Consider the following 18832-nt stretch of genomic DNA (forward strand, 5'->3'; position numbering starts at 1 on the left):
TTTCACGAGTTTGGATTTCCTACCCACAAGGGATCTACGCACACTTGTACGAGAGCATCCACATGTATGAGAGCTGGTTGAAGAAGAAGGCTATGGTCCACAACATTTGAGATAACACAGAATAATGCACTTAACAACAACCCAATAATCTCCTGCAGGAGTATGCATGTGCTGAGAGTTGTTGACAATAAAAGAGATATGGGGCCTTGTAAAAGAGAGATATTGTAAAGATTCGATGATGCTCCTATACTTAGTAGAATCATGAAGTGGTAAACAAGATGTAAAAGGAAAGCTAGTAATGGAAGGCTTCAATGCAAAGAAAAAAACAGTGGGTCCAGATCTTTAATGACAAACTGTTGAGTTATTAAGGTTGCGTTTGGAAATGATGCAAATTAGTGTGAATGCAGATATGTAGAATGTAAAACGGTTCATATAAAATGCAAAATTTGGTTAGTTTTGCATTGACAAATTTACCTTCTTACCGAACAGACTTTTAGCTGTAATGGATGCAAACATAAATTCCAATAAAGCATATGCTTTTTTTTTTTTATCAAAAGACCACTGGAATGCAAATTTACTTCTTTTTTATTGATGTATTTTTACATCTTATTATCAATGTAAATATGCATTGGTCTGTCATTTATCAATACATAAATGTAATGTTGCCAAACACAAGCAAAAGTGAACCAAAGTACAAATTTACCCTGAACCAGAATTTACACTCCATTTGCATTATTTCCAAACGCAGCCTAAGTCAATGAGATCAGTCATGGAATCCAAAGTGTTGCCCATTACAAAAATGCCATCAGTGATATAGGAAGAGACATTGTTGGCATAGATGAACAATTAATGAAGGATTTGTTTTGGATCCATAAAAGCCCAACATCAGGAACATATTAGAAATACGCTGAAACCAAGCCTGTAGGACTTGTTTCAACCCAAAGTGATTTACACAGCAAGCATACATAATCTGGTTGTTTGGGGATACACAAAGTCGTATAGTTGACACATATTTATTGTATTGAGTACCATGCAAGAATGCATTGGAAACATCTAGTTGGCAAGTGGGCCAACATGGGACTTGGCAATGACAAGAACAAGCCGGATTGTAATTGGCTTCACAACAGGATTAAAGGTCTCTTTATAATCCAATAATCCTGTGTTAATGAAAAGCCCTTTGCCACAAGCGGACTTTAAAAACGATCCACAGATCCAATCAGCATTTCATTTCACCTTATAAACCCACTTACACCCAATTACATTTTGAGAATGGGTGAGGAGGTGCAAGTTGCCAAGTACCGTTGTGTATGAGGGCATTTTATTCTTCAACCATAACGGCACACCAAGGTAGGGAGAACTTCATATTTAGTTGTGAAAGGAAAGCCATGCATATTTGCTACAATCATCTAGAGAAAAAGTACATAGTACCTACAGCCACCAAGAAAAGGATAAGGTGAACGACCCCGAGCATCTGAAAATATAAGTTGTAGTGGAGTAATACTTCTATTAGAAACAACAAGAAGAGTGTTTTTTATTGCGGCATTTTTAAATTACGCCACCGATATCAGAGCCGGTATAAGTTTGAGTGGCATTTATCCGAGTTTTAGTGACACTTAAATAAATGCCAATAAAGCTTATTTTCAGTGGCGTTTATCCAAATTTTAGTGATACTTGTATGAACGCCCATAAAAACTATTTTTAGTGGCATTTAGTGGTAGTTTCAAATGCCACTTTTAAATTTAATTATGGCATTTATTGACACATTTAGTGGCAATTCTTAATGTCACTAAATAGCAACCACCATAGAAGGTTACCATAAAAGCTAGCAATAACAATATAATAACATTTATTTTTTTATATAGTGGCATTTTTAAATGTCATTAAACATTTATCTGTATAGTGGCATTTATAATTGCCACTAAAAAGTCTTAATCATTCTATTCATTTAGGATTTAGTGGCATTTACAAGCACCACTAAATGTCTAAACATATTCATACATGCCTGCTAAAAAATAATAAAATGAAGCAACAAAAAAGATGTTGCTTATTATATAATGGTAAATGGACCTGTATCAAAAAATATTAATTTCATCATGCCCTTTAAATCAAATGCATATTATATATTTAATTAAAAAAATCAAATAATTATGAAATTTAACCAAATAAACCATTTTCATATAAAACAAATTTATCATAAAATGTTTATATATACAACTGTCCCTTTCAAGTCATAGATCCATAGTGGATAGTCCAAAAACCAACCAAAAAAAAATCATTTCGCTCTATGATGTCCAAAAGTCTTCATCAAAATCCAAAGTAAATATCTTCAATACCCTCCATGTTAACAATTTCTTGAAAAAACAAATACATCTTGTTAATAAAAACTAGATACAATATTATATATTTGGATTTAATAATAGATGGCTGAGAGATAGATAGATAAATAGAGAGAGATCTTACATAACAGATATTATATCTTTGTTGTAAATGGACTATTTTGTGTGCTTTCACTATTTGTTTTTTCTAGGACAACATACAAGTTTATGGTTGTATCTTTAACAGTTCTCACCTGCTTTAGAGTGGGCAAAACAAGTGAGTAGAAATCTGGAGTAATGCTTGTACTTCGAGATTTTTTCTCTAACATTTCTAGCGATTCTTGAGAATCACTAGAACTTGGATTTAACATATTAATTCCCCAAGAACTTCCTCTAGACTAAAAACTAAAAACCAAATCTCATAACAACAGTAGTAGGATCAAGCCAATTGGCATCTATTAAATTTCTGTTCCATATTCCAAATTTCTGTTCCATACAAGTTGTCCATATTTCAAATTTCTGTTCCATCGAAGTCCTCCTGTTCAGACCATGAGAGAGGGATGTCGTGGTCAACCTAGACTAGGGGTGTCAATTGGACTGGATTTGGTCCAATCCAATTCAGTCCAATGTGAGTCCATTATAAATGGATCAGGTCTAATTCAATCCAATGAATGTTTTGGACCAGTCCAATTCAATGTCTGGACCGTCCAATCTGTTCAAATTCACTTTTGATTTAGATTGGTTTCAACCCAACCCGGTCCATTGACACATATATTCTTATCATATATCAATGGACTAGATATTGGCTTAATCCAACCCAATCCAATATAAATTTGTTATGGACGGACCAGGTCCAATCCAATCTAATAAATATTTTGGATCAGATTGGTCCAATCTAATATGTCTTATTGGTCCGTCCAATCCGCCCAAATTGATTTTAACCGGTCCATTGACACCCTTAACCTAAACCATTCATGAGAGGACCCGATCTAGTAGATACACCCTTGTGAGCACACACCTCTTAGTGTTCTACGTCTAAATTAACCAACATGCACCTAGCCCAATCAGTTCATAGTCTGTTAAAAAAATAAAAACCTATTCAAGGACCTCACCTAACAGCTTATTAAGCTTTTAGGTTGAATGGTACCTTGACCAGATGGTCTAGTTTGATCCTCGCTGTTAGGTTAACAAAGCCAAACATAGATTCAAATTCAAAGATCCGATCAGATCTCACAAACACAGGATAAGAAGCCAATAGGATAACAAAGCCAAACTATCCATATTTGAAAATCTTTCATATGACAATATGAGCTATGGGACGGTGTTATATTCGCCAAACCAATGATCTTCTAGTCAAGAAACTGTGGGTTTCACCATGATACTAATATGGTGAGAAAGTCTATTAAATCTTAAAAAAACAATTAATTATGAAAAGTTTGGCAATTTTCATTCAAAACAAGAAGATTTCTTATGTACTCAAAATGAAAATCTATGGGCAAGGAATTGTCTAAGTTAACTCTGATTATGCATTTATCCATCAAATGTTAGAAGAAGACAAGAAAATGTATAATTAAGACAAGCAAGTACAAGTAGCAGTACAGGATTAAATGTTTCAACTGTCATGTGCTATAAAGATGCTAATCTCCAAGATGCCTTGTTAGGAATCATCATTTGCAGATCAAATGGGCTAGACTCATCATTCAAATTACACATTATAGCCATTAATTGGCCCAACAATTCCTGATTTTGGGACTCCAAAGTCCAAAACAGTTCATAATTTGTAAATTTAGATCTTTGGAACAACAAAACCACATCTAAGCTCAGTTTGGAAAGAGTACAAATGCAAATATGTACAGCGTAAATACATACAAAATATAAGGTTTTGCACTCTACATATTTGTATTTGTACTCCTTCCAAACTCAGCCCTACTGTTAATGTCTACGGGGTGAGTCATAAATGATAAATTGGGTCACTTTGTTATTATTATTATGCTTTGAATCATGTTCCAGAGGCTTGAACATCTTGACAAAGCAACAAGATTAGCAACTAGTACTCTTTAACACATAACAAATGGTTTTGGATCTCAAATAAGATTGCTCTGCACTTGTGTTTGTAGAGTAAGTATTTAGGGCTTCAGCACTTCAAGGTATCAAGTGCACCACACTAGACTAACAGTGGATGGAGATTCGCTCTTAATGGGATGCTTCTTTCTCCTTCCTGATATTTTTTAATGCAACTCTCCAGTCTTTTGTAGCTTTTTGTTCACTGTATAGGGTAGAATTGTTTTTAAGGATCCATCATGCAATAAAGCATCTCCTGATATGACCAAGGTTGGATATCCAGCATTCTCCATTCATTCATTTTTTTTCTGGGAAGAGAAAAGTATAAACTTTAAAATGATTATGAGAGGGCCCCTGTATTAGGATGGGTGTGGGTGACACCTCCTATATACAAGGCTACCACCCCCAATGCTTACAAAGGGGGAACATGGCCCCTAGCTCTGACCTTGGATATGTCCAAGAATGATGAGAATCTAGACATTGTTGTTATCCATCAAGACAATCGTCAAGATCTAGGTAGTACCATGTATCTCCTAGCAATTGCATTGTATTGAAGGGCATTGACTAAATCATATATATATATATGCAATGACGACTAGAGAAGAAAGGAGCTGTTGAAGTTTGACCTGCCATAGAACTCTGTCTTGTTCGTTGACTGTAGAGTAAAGTAGACAGCAAGAAGTAGGAGAGGAAAGAAGAAAAGAGAGAAGAGAGAGAAGAGAGAAAGGCTGGTTCGAATTAGGGAAAAAAGTTAATCCCTTGATTCGGCCAGACCTGTTATTATATTATTAACTTATTGGAAAAGACTTGAGTGCCCTTCTTTAAATAAGAGGCACTCGAACTAATATAACAGTACACATCAGCATTCTCAACAAGTACAAAGAGTGAAATACCCCTTCACTAACACCACTAACACTCCCCCTCAAGCTGGTGAGTATATATCATATAATCACAGCTTGTTACATATGTAGTCCACTCTCCCCCGACTCAAGCCTTTTGTAAACAAGTCTGCCCACTGGTTTCCCGTACTAACATATGCAGTTTCTATCACCCCATTCAGCACCTTCTCTCTCACAAAATGACAGTCAACTTCGATGTGCTTGGTTCTTTCATGAAACACTGGATTGGAAGAGATATGAACCGCTGCCTGATTGTCACAATAGAACTTCATTGGAGTACTGATGTCATATCCTATCTCCTGTAGAAGGTTCCTCAGCCACACTAGTTCACAAGCAGTATGTGCCATGGCCCTATATTCTGCTTCTGCACTGCTTCTTGCCACAACTGTTTTGCTTCTTACTTTTCCATGTTACCAGGTTACCCCCCAGAAAGGTGCAATAGCCTGTGGTAGATCGTCTATCAGACATAGAACCTGCCCAATCAGCATCGGTGTATCCTTCTACTACCAGTTTTCCACCACTTCTGTACAGCAAACCACGACCAGGAGCTCCTTTCAGATACCTCACAATCCTTAGCACTGCATTCCAATGTGGGACCAAAGGTTTCTGCATGAACTGACTCACCACACTAACTGCAAATGAAATATCTAGCCGAGTAATGGTTAGATAGTTTAGTTTGCCTACAAGTCGTCGGTATCTGCCAGGCTCTTCAAACACTTCACCTATATCACTGTTCAGCCTCGTATTTGTTTCCATAGGTGTCTCAGCCGGTTTAGTACCCAACAATCCTGTTTCTTCCAGTAAATCAAGCACATATTTCCTCTGGCACAAATTAATGCCATGCTTAGATCTTGCTACCTCTATGCCCAAAAAGTATTTCAACTTGCCAAGGTCCTTTGTCTGAAAGTGTTCCTGTAGGAATGCCTTCAATCTGTCAATGCCCATTTTATCATTCCCAGTCACAACGATATCATCCACATACACCACCAATATTATTTTACCTGCCGAAGAGTCAAGACAGAAGACAGAGTGATCAACTTGGCACTGTTTCATACCAAACTTCTTGACCACCTCACTGAACCTACCAAACCATGCTCGAGGGGACTGTTTAAGTCCATAAATAGCCTTCTTAAGTCTGCATACCTTACCATCCTCCCCCTGAGCAACAAACCCGGGTGGTTGCTCCATGTAGACCTCCTCGAGCAAATCCCCATGCAAAAAGGCATTTTTGATATCGAGCTGATGGAGAGGCCAACCAGACATAGCTGCAAGAGAGATGACGACACGAACTGACCCTATCTTAGCAACCGGGGAGAACGTCTCCGTGTAGTCAATGCCATAGGTTTGGGAGTACCCTTTGGCAACCAGCCGCGCCTTCAGGCGCTCAACACGACCATCTGGCAAGTACTTAACACTATACACCCACTTACAACCGACAGCCTGCTTCCCAGGAGGAAGAGCGGTGAGATCCCAAGTGTGATTATGATGCAAAGCAGAGAGCTCTTCTTCCATAGCACGGCACCACTCTGGAGAGGTAAGGGCTTCCTGGACATCCTTAGGAACAACCACGGAGGATAACAAAGATATGAACTGGCGATAGGAAGCGGAGAGGTGGGTAAGTGAAACAAAATTGGAAATAGGGTGAAGGGTGCAAGTACGCTTACCTTTCCGTAAGGCAACAGGAAGATCTAGGTCAGAGGCTGGTGTCGGAGCTGGAGCTGGATCTGTCGACGGTGATGAAGCTGGAGGAGCTGCAGCCGGTACACGTGGGCGATGTGTATACACGTGACGGATGGGTGGACGGTCAACCAATGGTGGCACCGAAGGCAAGGACGTAGGCATGACTGGAACCAGAGGAGGTGGATCAGCCACAGGAAGAGGAAGAGGAGGTGGTGATGTGGGGGAAGCAGCAGCACCGAACCCCACGAAGAACGGAGTAGACTCGAAGAATGTAACATCAGCACATACCAAGGAACGACGAGAACTAGGATGATAACACTTGTACCCTTTCTGAGTTCGGGAATAACCAAGGAAGATACACTTCACGGAACGTGCATCTAACTTGTCCATCCCGGGACTCAGATTATGAACGAAGCAGACACACCCAAATACCCGAGGAGAAAGCGGAAACGAAGACATGTTGGGGAATAAGACACTAAAAGGAGAACGACCATCAAGGATAGACGTGGGCATCCGATTAATTAAGAAACAAGAGGTGAGCATTGCATCGCTCCAAAAAGTTTTGGGAACATTCATGTGGTGCATGAGGGAGCGTGCCGTTTCTACAAGATGGCGGTTCTTTCTCTCAGCAACCCCATTTTGTTGCGGAGTATAGGTACATGAAGTTTGGTGTATAATGCCATGTTGATCCAAGTATTCTCGAAAAGATGAAGACAAGTATTCACGACCATTATCAGAATGGAAAATTTTGATGTGAACACCAAATTGATTGCGGATCTCAGCATAAAATTTCTAGAAGATGGAAAATAATTCACTTCTTTCTTTCATTAAATAGAGCCACGTCATTCTTGAACAGTCATCAACAAAAATAACAAAATATCGGTATCCATTATATGACATCACTTTATAAGGACCCCAAACATCTGAATGAATTAAAGAAAAAAGACTCGACACACGGTTATCGACCCTAGAACGAAAGGGAACACGATGGTGTTTCCCAAATTGACAAGACTCACAATCTAAAACAGAAAGTTGACTCAATGAAGGGACTAAGGACTGCAACACTTTCAACGAAGGATGACCAAATCTACAGTGCCACTGGAGAGGAGAAATGGATGACTGAAGAGCCGTTGACGTTCGTCCACCACCATCAAGATAATACAGTCCACCGGCTTCATGCCCTCCACCAATCTTCATCCCCGTCTTGAGATCCTGAAAAACACACATAGAAGGGTAAAAAGTGGAGCACTTAAGGGACTTGGTCAGCTTACTAACAGACATAAGATTAAATGGAAGCTTAGGTACATATAAAACAGAGGATAGGGATACAGGGTCTAGGTCAACATTACCAACACCACAGATAGATGACGTGGAGCCATTAGCAAGGGTAACAGATTGTGATGTTGAGCAATGAGTGAGAGATGAAAACACACCTGGAGTTCCCGTCATGTGATCGGAGGCTCCAGAGTCAATAATCCAGGGGTTGGGTGTGGATGCCAAACAAGCCATACCTGAGTGTGCAAAGGAAGTTGTGTTCTGTTGTGACTTGGATTGAACAAACCTCTCATACTCATCACGAGGAACACTCACCATCTCCTTGCCTGGACCATCTGAGGGAGTAGAAGGCATCGGGTCAGTTGACCGTTTCTCCTGTGTAGAGCTGAAACTGGTGTCACTAGTCATGGCATGGTTGGTCCACATCGAGGGAGGGCCATGTAAGTCATAGCAGTAGTTAATGGTATGTCCATCCAAACCACAGTGAGTACACTTCCGTGGACCCGAGCCACGTCCTCTACCACGAGCTCCCCCTGAATCTCTGCCTCCAGTACGACCACCACCACGGATATGTGTAGATCCACCACTACCACTCCTGCCAGGCTGGGTTCCTCGAGTCCCACTTCTGCCACCTCGGCCTCTTGACACTGCAAATGCTGATTTATCGGAGACATTAGAGTCCATAGATCCAATGGAAGCCCTCCGAAGACGAGCAAACACCTCCTCTAAAGATGGAAGAGCAGATCCCCCTAGTATCTGGGCTCGTACAGGTTCATACTCAGACTTCAGCCCCACCAGAAACCGTGTCACATCAAGCTGCTCTCGCTGTTGCTGTTGAACTTTGACATCTAAAGTGAGAGGATGATAGACATTTAACTCATTACGGATATTCCTCACATTGGCATAGTACTCCTCAAGGCTCTGATTTCCCTGTTGCAGATTGAAGTATTCCTGATACAGTTGATATACCCTAGTGGTATTATCCTGACCTGAATACAGTTTCTTAGCATGATCCCACACCTCTTTGGCTGTGTCAAGAAACATGAAGTTCACACTGATTTTGGGTTCCATACTGTTCCACAACCATGTAATGATCTGTGCATCTTCCTGTTTCCAGTCTTCATACTCCTGAGAATTAGCAGGGGGTTTCTCCTCTCTTATATGCTTCACTTTCTTCTTCGCCTTCAGAAAAACCTCTACAGACTTGGCCCAAGGGACATAATTCTCTCCATTCAGTTTAATGGAGGTCATTTGGACATTCAGGTAGTCAGTAGATATCATGACACTAGGTTTACTATCACTGTTGTCTGCCATTGCCGAACTCCCTTAATTCTGAGCACTGAATTAGGAGCACTACACACTGCACACTACACACAGACACTTCACCGAAATCTGCACACTGATTTCAACAGCTGAGAACTGCAACACCACAAACCCTACTCACCGAAATCTGTACATTGATTTCGATAGTATTAAATGCTGAAAACTACAACACCACAACCCCTACTCACCGAGGTCTACACACTGATTTCAGCGATATCAAAAGCTGAAAACCACACTTGTAACACCACCAACATTAATCCACAACTATAGGAAGCTTCACCATTCAGTAGACACTATTGCCATTCGAATCACACACAAACCAGAATAAACCCTAGCATACTGCAATCTGAAAACCCATCATGCGAACTGTACTACACCTCTCATGTATTCCAAAAAAAAATATATAAAAAAAACTTTACCTCATCGCCTGAAGGCCAACCATACGAAGGGCTGAGACACCACTGCACCACACGTACCAGCCCTAACTAGGGCTTAGAAACCACAGCAACCAATCACCAACGACACAATCGGAGGCATAGAGACCTCCTAGGGAAGAGGGCGATCACTCCTTTTCAGCCCTTTTCCCAGTCTCCAACTCACAACTGAGAACCCCAAGTGAAACCCTAATTCGAATGCGCAGAAGGCAGAATTCTAGCAAGTCTGATTTGGTGAACCTAGCTCTGATACCATGTTGAAGTTTGACCTGCCATAGAATTCTGTCTTGTTCGTTGACTGTAGAGTAAAGTAGACAGCAAGAAGTAGGAGAGGAAAGAAGAAAAGAGAGAAGAGAGAAAGGCTGGTTTGAATTAGGGAAAAAAGTTAATCCCTTGATTCGGCCAGACCTGTTATTATATTATTAACTTATTGGAAAAGACTCGAGTGCCCTTCTTTAAGTAAGAGGCACTCGAACTAATATAACAGTACACATCAGCATTCTCAACAAGTACAAAGACTGAAATACCCCTTCACTAACACCACTAACAGGAGCAAAACAACTGAAATTCCTATCTACATGTTCATATTCAAAACCCCAAAACTGTGTGATGGGGGCTAGTAGAGAGACAGCAAGGAGAATATTCAGGATTATAATTACAATCATGCACAGTTGCAAATATCCCATACAAACACAATAGCTGATCCAAACTATCCATTAGATGGGGGGGGCTCTGGATCAGCCATGTCTTTGCTCCAAAAGTACATATCATCCTTTACAGCACACTGAATTGAAGTAATGTCTGTATTATATTAGCCATCTAAACTTTTGATTTTTTTTTTGTTTCAAAAGAAATGACTACCAAAACATTTTTTCTTTTTTTTTTCTGATTCATGGTAAAGACTTTTGGCCTGTAATTTATATTCCCCATAGTACTCAACTAAGGGGGTAAAGTTTTCAAGTGTATAATCATATGAAATAAATGAATGAATCCCAATCCATCATTTCTGTTATTTTCTTTTCATAGGAAATCCCAATCCCACCTAAATCAATGCTTATGCAAGGAATGAACACACCAATTGGGAATGAAATAAAACATCTTCACCAATTGTAATAGAAACTTACTTTGTCGTTGAACCAAAAACTTTTCCTAGTGCATATTTGTCCAAAGGTCACATGTCTACAACCTACAAAAAGAAAATAAAAATCAGTAAATCAAAGGTTCTAAAAAAGTAAGAAAACTAAACTTCAATGAAAAAAAAAAAACTTACCAATGAAGTTAGCCAAGCAACACTTGAACCAACAGCATCCCCAATTGTTCAATAACATCCATAAGGCCTCATTAAAGGCTCCTCAAACACGAAAGGGACCTCCACATGTACTTCCCAAAAAGCAGCACCTAATTCAAAGCCTCTGACTTTTGTAGATGAATTCTTATTAAGTAATGTTCCTTGAGCCACTGTGATTTCTGGCTTTGAAGCACTCTTCAAAAGAACCCTATGGTAGGAGTTATTCATAGTTTTTTCTCCTCTTTGGCATTGATACCTACCAAAAGCCAATATCCATCAATGCAAAATATTTAAGATAATAATTAATTAAGTAACTTTCTTACCAAATGCTCAACTACCTCCAAATTTCTTGCTTGCGCATTATTTTTATGTGTGCTGCCTAAAATGGGTGGAGCTGAGACAACCTTCCATTAAAATTTTGTAAGAAGGATGTTACCAAATTGACTTTTAAAATTAGATCATATTTACCTTGGGAGATGGTGCTATGTGACTTGATGTTGATGATTGCCTATTCACACCGATAGAAAAAACAGGAGCACCTACTTGATTGGCCGACGGACTTGGGCAATTGGATGTCAATGTAGCCAATGTCTCTTGTAATTGAGCCAGAGTGGATTGTAACCGAAGCATCTCCTCCTGCATCTTATTGAATCTCTCATCAGATGATTATCTTGTAGCTAGCAATTCCATTTGGGCTTCTGAAGCTATCTTCAATGCCTCTGCACGTCCAGGTGTTGTACCCCATATATCAGTAGGTGATGGTCCCAACCCATATGTTCGAACACGACCATATTTTTCTTTTCCCATGATGCGAGAAAAAATTTCTTCTTCAGAAACTTCAGTTTCTTGAGATATTTGTTCATTTAAATGCGCCTATAATAAAATGACAAGTTTACTTTCTAATTAATCAATTAACAAAATAACCACAACAAATATTGAAAATAAAATCATATCAGCTGAAGCTTGGTCCACAATTGAACCATTTTTCCGTGTGTGTTATAATAAACATTTCAGCTCTACTTGGTTCCTTTGCATTACTTTTCCTAGACAACTGTTCCCATGTAAAAAAAGTTTTAATTAAAAGAGAATCATTTTATCTTTAATAACAAACTGTTTTATAATTTACCTCCTCTCTTATTCTAGCGAAGCTCTTTGTGCCTGTAGTGTGTCTCATAAATTGTTTTGCACGGCTCTCCTTGTTTTTCACACTACGTGCCTGCAAACATATCAAATCCAATGTGTACAAATGAAACCCTACAATTTAAGTATAGTTAAAAAATATTACATACATCACCTTCATCAGATTGCCAAAACCGAATGAGCAGCTCCAATTGGTCCTTAAAGACACGCCCATCAACTCTAGTGATTTCATTTACTTCAAAATATCTTTTCTTTAAGATGTTTCCAATCCTTCCACTTTTTTCCAATAGATTTTACTGCTCAAGATTTACCACTGTCATCAACATCAAATTTCTCCTGCATCATATGTATTTATTAATTAATTGCATGTGTCAAAATATTCATAAAAAATACTTATAACTTGATTGTAGTTTTTAAATTAACATACTTTGATAATTTTCCACATTTCTTCCTTTTTATCCTTAGGCATAGATCTCCAATCATTATATGTTATCGGTGCTAAACTTCCATTTCTTGCCACCGTGCCCTTAAAGGTAACCAATTTTTTACTTGTATCTCCAATAACTTGTGTATATTTGTTTGATTCAATAGGAATTTGTTTTCCTTCAGACAATGTCCACACGTCCAAACACCTTGTAGGTCCTCGAGTTCTTTTACGTGAGGTATTATTGTCTAGTAAAAGTAAAAGAAATAGCAACATGAAAAAATTCATATATTTAAATTGGGAAAAACAAACATAATATATATAAAAGCATGAATATAAATATATATACTCACCTCCTACACCATTGTCACTTCAAGAATCTCGAGAGCCAACTGATTGAGACTCAATCCAATGGCTAGAGCTTGGTTGGGATTGATTACTACCCCTAGTGCTCATAGGATGTCTAGCATGACTTTTCTCATGGTAATATCTAAATGGCATGATGCAAAATACAAACCCAACATATATTATCTTGATAAGTGACAAATGCAAAAATCCATAGACAATTATACATGAAAATACCTGAAATTTTGCAGAAATTGCAAGAAAATCAGAAAAATGCAAAAAGTTTTGCCAACCTATCAAACCACTCTCTTAACTTTTAATCCTCTTCTGAAACCTAAGTGCAAGGAAAAAAAAAACAGAGTTGGACAATAAGACAGAATGAACAATGGGTAGCTATAAGAACAAAAAACAAAGTACAAAGTACATTGTGGAATTGTCAATTGGCAATAGTAAAATGTTACCTGGCAATATCATTAGGCCAAAAACAATTCCAACCTGTTGATTGTAGGTGAGAGCTCTCTACTCAGTACTTAGCCCCATGAGAGATCAGTCTCTTATGAAGCTGGTCCATTTAGGGACCACTGTAGATTAAAAAAAGACAAAAAAAAGGAAGTTAATCTATCCCATGGACAATCTAATTTATCAATCATGGTGGGTTTTGTTGCCACAGTGAATCAAGGTGGTCTCAAAAAACTAAACCTTACTCGAGTAAATGTCTTCATATGGATCTCTAGGGCTGGAGAAATTGCAGATCAGTATGGGGCCCATAATTCGCAGGCCCACTAGTTGATAGATTCCACCTTAGACTTCCCTGATTCTAAGAAGCATCTTGGTTCTTATCCCCTTAATTTGCTAATTATGAATTTAAGATAGGATTTCTTTCTTAATAGATCTACTTTTGGGTCTTTAAGTCTAAGATAGTAGTTGACAAGTCATCTGGGCTTGCTGAGTCTGCTACATGGGGCCCAATCTGATACATGGGATAAACAGAAGTGGTTAGGGTGGGGGGACCTCGTAGCACTCATGGTGAGGGCACCCTCTTTGTAGCACTGCCTCAAGCTAAGTTTTCTAGTTGAGTCTGCAAGCATCTAAGGGATTTTTTTCAATGGAATATCACCTTCATTTGCATCCCAAATACAAATATTTATAGTCCAAGTGCAAGGTTTAGAAATACCATAATGCAATCAAGTAGAACAAAGATAAATCAGAATTTGCATTCAAACTCATTTACATTCACATACTTTTATACCAGTGCAAATGAAATTGCATTGCAAATAAAATAAGCCTTAATATAAACAATTTGGGAATCTTTCCTAATTATGGACTCAAGAGACACACCACATGCCACATGCTACTTCCTCCATCTGCTACTCATTGGGTATATAGGTTTCATATGTAGTCCTGAAATATATCCAAAAATTAAGCCATTTTTATTTTGGGTTTTTTAATTGAAAAAAATTACTAAATCTCAACTGTCACTAGAGAGCAGCTTCCATTCAAAGTGGAGTGAGAGAGACTAAAGGGGGGATTAGGTGAGCAAACATGTGGCCAATTCAGATAGCTTGATCCTGAGCTTAATTGCATAAGCCTGTTTCAATTTATATTCATTTAGCTAAATGACCCTCTGTCTATGGCCAGTGTTTTTTTCATCTAAATTCAGCAATGCAAATTTTATATGACTAACAAATTGAATCTTTGACATACAAGTTTAAAGAACTACTAGTTGCTACTGGTGCCCAAAAGCCACAGTTCGACAAATGAATATCAAGGATGTATTTGGAACAATAAAATTGTTGTGTTAGAAATGCAAACATCCATTGTTGGATTTCAATCGAACAACCAATATTCTCAATCTCTTAGATTTTTTTATGAAAAGAAAAAGAAAATAAATAGAAAATAAAATTCAATTTTATCTTATTTTACAAGAAAACAAACTCAAAGTTATCACAAATAATGGATCCCAAACAAAAACATTGGGTGTGGTTACCCTTTAGTTAGTAGGAGGTGGTCATTTCTTAAATCAAATAAAAAATCAATCAATCGAAAAAATCCTTTACCAAAAGATAAAAAATAAATAAATAAACCTAATCTAAATACTCAAGATATGAAGAAATTAATCACCCATTACCAATAAAAGTAAAACAAAGAAAAAAATGGGTTCTTCATTTAAAAAATTTTGTACTCAAATTTAAAACCAAAAAAGAGCACAACTAACAAACTACCTATTCAAGCAATAAACATAACTTCAATCAAAATAGAAAGGATGTGGTAAAGGGCTTACCTCTTAGAGCCTTAGAATGTTGAATTGATGCTACAGGATGACGTTGGGATTCGATCAACTCGGATGATTTCTTTCAAACAATGGCAATAGCGTTTCAGTTTGGCCTTTGAACTGAAGATTAATGATGACAGGGGGTATCTACGACAAGGTACGATGCAAAGACAATGGGAAGAGAAGTCCTCCTCTGCTAGGCCTTTCGATTGGTGGCATTTTTCTAGGATTGGACTAGAAAGACAGAGAGCAACATGTTCAAATAGGGGTTTCCCTCTATCTCCTAAAATTCATGTTTCCAACACCCTCCCCAAATGTTTTACAAAACACACACACACACAACAATCAAAATAAACCAATAGAACCTAAAATGAAACAAAAATAGAGAACAGGCATATGTTCGAAATTGAACTAACCAGCTTCAAGCATCAGAAGACCAATGGCTGAAGATATGACGACACAACCAAACTCAATGTATCTTGCAAGAGACGTGCATTGCTAGAGAGAGGAACACACTAGTTTTGAGTGAAAAAAATTAGGGTCCTCTGCTGCGGTGGCTTCTGATGAATGCGATTTTGGTAGTATAGCAGGAGACGTGCGTTGTCAGAGAGAAGAAGAATGGGCGCGGGAAGAAATTGGTATCCACACGCCAATTTTTTGTTGCATATATAATTTCTCCAATGAAGTTAAACCTACACCATTGATGTAGAAGTGAAATCAATGGTTAAAATTGCTGATATAATGGCTTTTAAAGGTGATTTAAACGGCTATTTAATAAATGCCACTTAAAAACCATACATTTAGCGGCAATTTAAATATATTTTTAATGGCATTTTAATAATTGGCACTTAAAGTGCATATAATAGCGATTTTGATATGGATATAGTCGCATTTTTAATAAACGCCATTAAAAATAATATATAGTGGCGATTATATAAATGCCAGTAAGAAAAACGCCATTAAATCTTCACTTTCTTGTAGATAAAAAGAGATGCAGCCACTTAGCCTTATTGAGTCAACATGCCTCACAAACAAAAGATGGAGATGCAATATGTGTAGAAGGTAAACCACGCCAAGATATGACTTGATGAATTAATCAAAAGTTGGGATTGTTAGTATCTATGCTCTCAGCTCCAACTGATATATTATACATAGTTTTGTCAAGAATAAAAAAATATTTATTTCATGTGTCATCGGGTTGTTCTACTAAATATCTTTACTTCATATAAGTATTATGTATGAGACTAATGGATACACTTAGGGAAATATCTTAACAAGGTTATCATTATCGCATTGCCCAAGGTAGTGAAGCAATGGGTCTCAATTTCTCGGGTTGTGACCTAACGTGTGAGGATGAGTACTTGCAAGAAACATTTAAATGAACCAAAACTAGCATGTTCTTGGACTCTCTGATAGGTGGAACGGTTGGGTATTGCTTTTAATCCCTAAACTTGGTATTGATATTTGATTGAGTACTAAGTTCGTATGTCTTTAATATATTAATCGATGAGATCCTTTTGGGGTCAAATATCTAGGTATATTAGGAAATTCAAGGATGGTATATCGACTAATGATCAACGTGATAGGATTTGCTACTATGTTAAGAGATAGATAACACTTTATACAACTTCCTTCTTGGAGTCCTTAACTTGGTAGTAGGGGTGATCATGGGCCGGGGCGGGCCGGACCCGGGCTGGGATTTGCCTTCATAACAACAGACTTAGGCTAGGTCCGGGCCCAACCCACATTATGGGCCTAAAAATGTAAGACAGGGCCCAGCTCGGGCCAAGCCAAGATTCCAAGCCTAATTATTATATTTCAATTCCAAAATTAAACAATTGTATTTTTTTTTTCACTTTGTTGTTGTGGAGACTAGAGTAACATATAAGAAACTTTAAACTTAATATCAAGATAAAAGCTTCTAACATAAAAGAAATTAAATAATTATACCTTGTACTTTAAAAGTTTCAATTAGTCATTAGTAAGCTAAAAACGATAATTTTAATAAACCAATTCTTTTATCAACAAAGAATCAACCTAGAACCTACAATATCTATAAAAAAAAATAACCATCCATTGTCATGCAATATCCACAAAACAACTTTAAAAATCTCTATAAAGGGCTCCATCTTCCATTCAACTCTTATAAATAAAAAAGATATTAGCAAACTAAGAAAAAATAGTTCAAATTAATGTAAATAAATAAGTAATAAAATATTGAAAATGGTTTCAATTTTACCCAAAACTTGCAACCACTCTAAACTTCTGAATTATCTTCATCAATGGAGTCTTCATCACTAGAAGATTCATCTTTGGTGAGAGAGAGAGAGAGAGCCGAGAATATTAGGGTTTAGTAATTTCTATATTTCATTAAATACTAGATTAGAATTTAGTAAGATCTAAGACCGTAAAATTAAAATCTTTAATCTCCTACAAATCTCTATTTAATATATAAAACATCAATTATCAAATATTTTTAAAGAACATATATACATAAAGATATCTTTATATATATTATATCTTTATGTATATATATTATTTATAAATAAATATTTGGGTTGGGTCGGGCCTTAACAAAAAACCTAGGCCCAAGCCCGGATTTTCTAGGTCGGGCTGGAATGATCACCCCTTCTTGGTAGCAATAGGATTATCTAAATCCTCAATGAATGATCAAATAGTGTTGGGAGTTGGGCACCATGTCATAAAAACAAAAAGGGGAAAAGCTCTTCCTTTAATGTGGTGTCAAGCGTTTATAACAGAGAGATTGATTGCAAGTGATTAATTGCGATGTATTAACTTAATTATCACATAATGGGTTGAACCAATAGATTTTAGCCTTTAAAATGGTAAGGTTCCAAGTGTTTTAAGTTTTTAGACACTTAATTGGCCTGATCACTTAAGCCCATAACAACTATGTTTGAATTAGCCTATAATGGCTAATTAAAACTTATGTGGTCGGGCCCACTAACTTGTATAAAGTATGTGACATGTTGGTTCTCCCATTAAGTTACAGGTCCTACACCATGCAAGCTATAATTTCCTAATTGAATAAACATTTTTCAAAAATAATAGAGTGCTAATGGACAATTAAGAGTCTTACATAGGAGTCCTAGTCAAACTATGTGCTAGATAAATCTAGTAAGACTAGGATTTAATTAGTTTGACTAGTTAGATGGATTCCAATCTAATGATTGATCAATAGAGATGGATTCTCTCTAATCTTATCCTAAATGAATTAGGAGTTATAAATAGATTAGAAATGGACCCTCGCAACCTTCCCAAGTCTATAAATAGAGAGGAGTGAGAAGGGATCAAACCATTAGGGATAACCGAATCGTAGGCCTATTTTTAAGACCGAACTGGTAACTGAAATCAA

The 18832-nt window shown here is 37.4% G+C and overlaps 1 long non-coding RNA gene across 27 annotated transcripts; it reads right to left on the minus strand.

The window, feature by feature from the left end:
* Positions 1 to 705: 705 nt before the first annotated feature.
* Positions 706 to 16152, minus strand: LOC104594118 (uncharacterized). 27 transcript variants are annotated; one of them, XR_016084539.1, is made up of 10 exons: positions 15873 to 16144; positions 15466 to 15690; positions 13646 to 13765; positions 13422 to 13518; positions 12843 to 13329; positions 12570 to 12751; positions 12402 to 12491; positions 11258 to 12148; positions 11112 to 11173; positions 2159 to 2351 (listed from the first exon to the last, which is right to left on the minus strand). It is a non-coding gene; the product is annotated as an uncharacterized LOC104594118 (long non-coding RNA). The 27 variants fall into 27 exon arrangements; XR_016084532.1 differs by having other exon boundaries at positions 13478 to 13518; positions 13646 to 15690; positions 15873 to 16150; XR_016084519.1 differs by having other exon boundaries at positions 13646 to 15690; positions 15873 to 16150.
* Positions 16153 to 18832: the final 2680 nt, after the last annotated feature.

This window comes from Nelumbo nucifera, chromosome 1 (assembly GCF_055504915.1).
Source record: "Nelumbo nucifera cultivar China Antique chromosome 1, China Antique-T2T, whole genome shotgun sequence".
NCBI classification, from domain to species: Eukaryota; Viridiplantae; Streptophyta; class Magnoliopsida; order Proteales; family Nelumbonaceae; genus Nelumbo; species Nelumbo nucifera.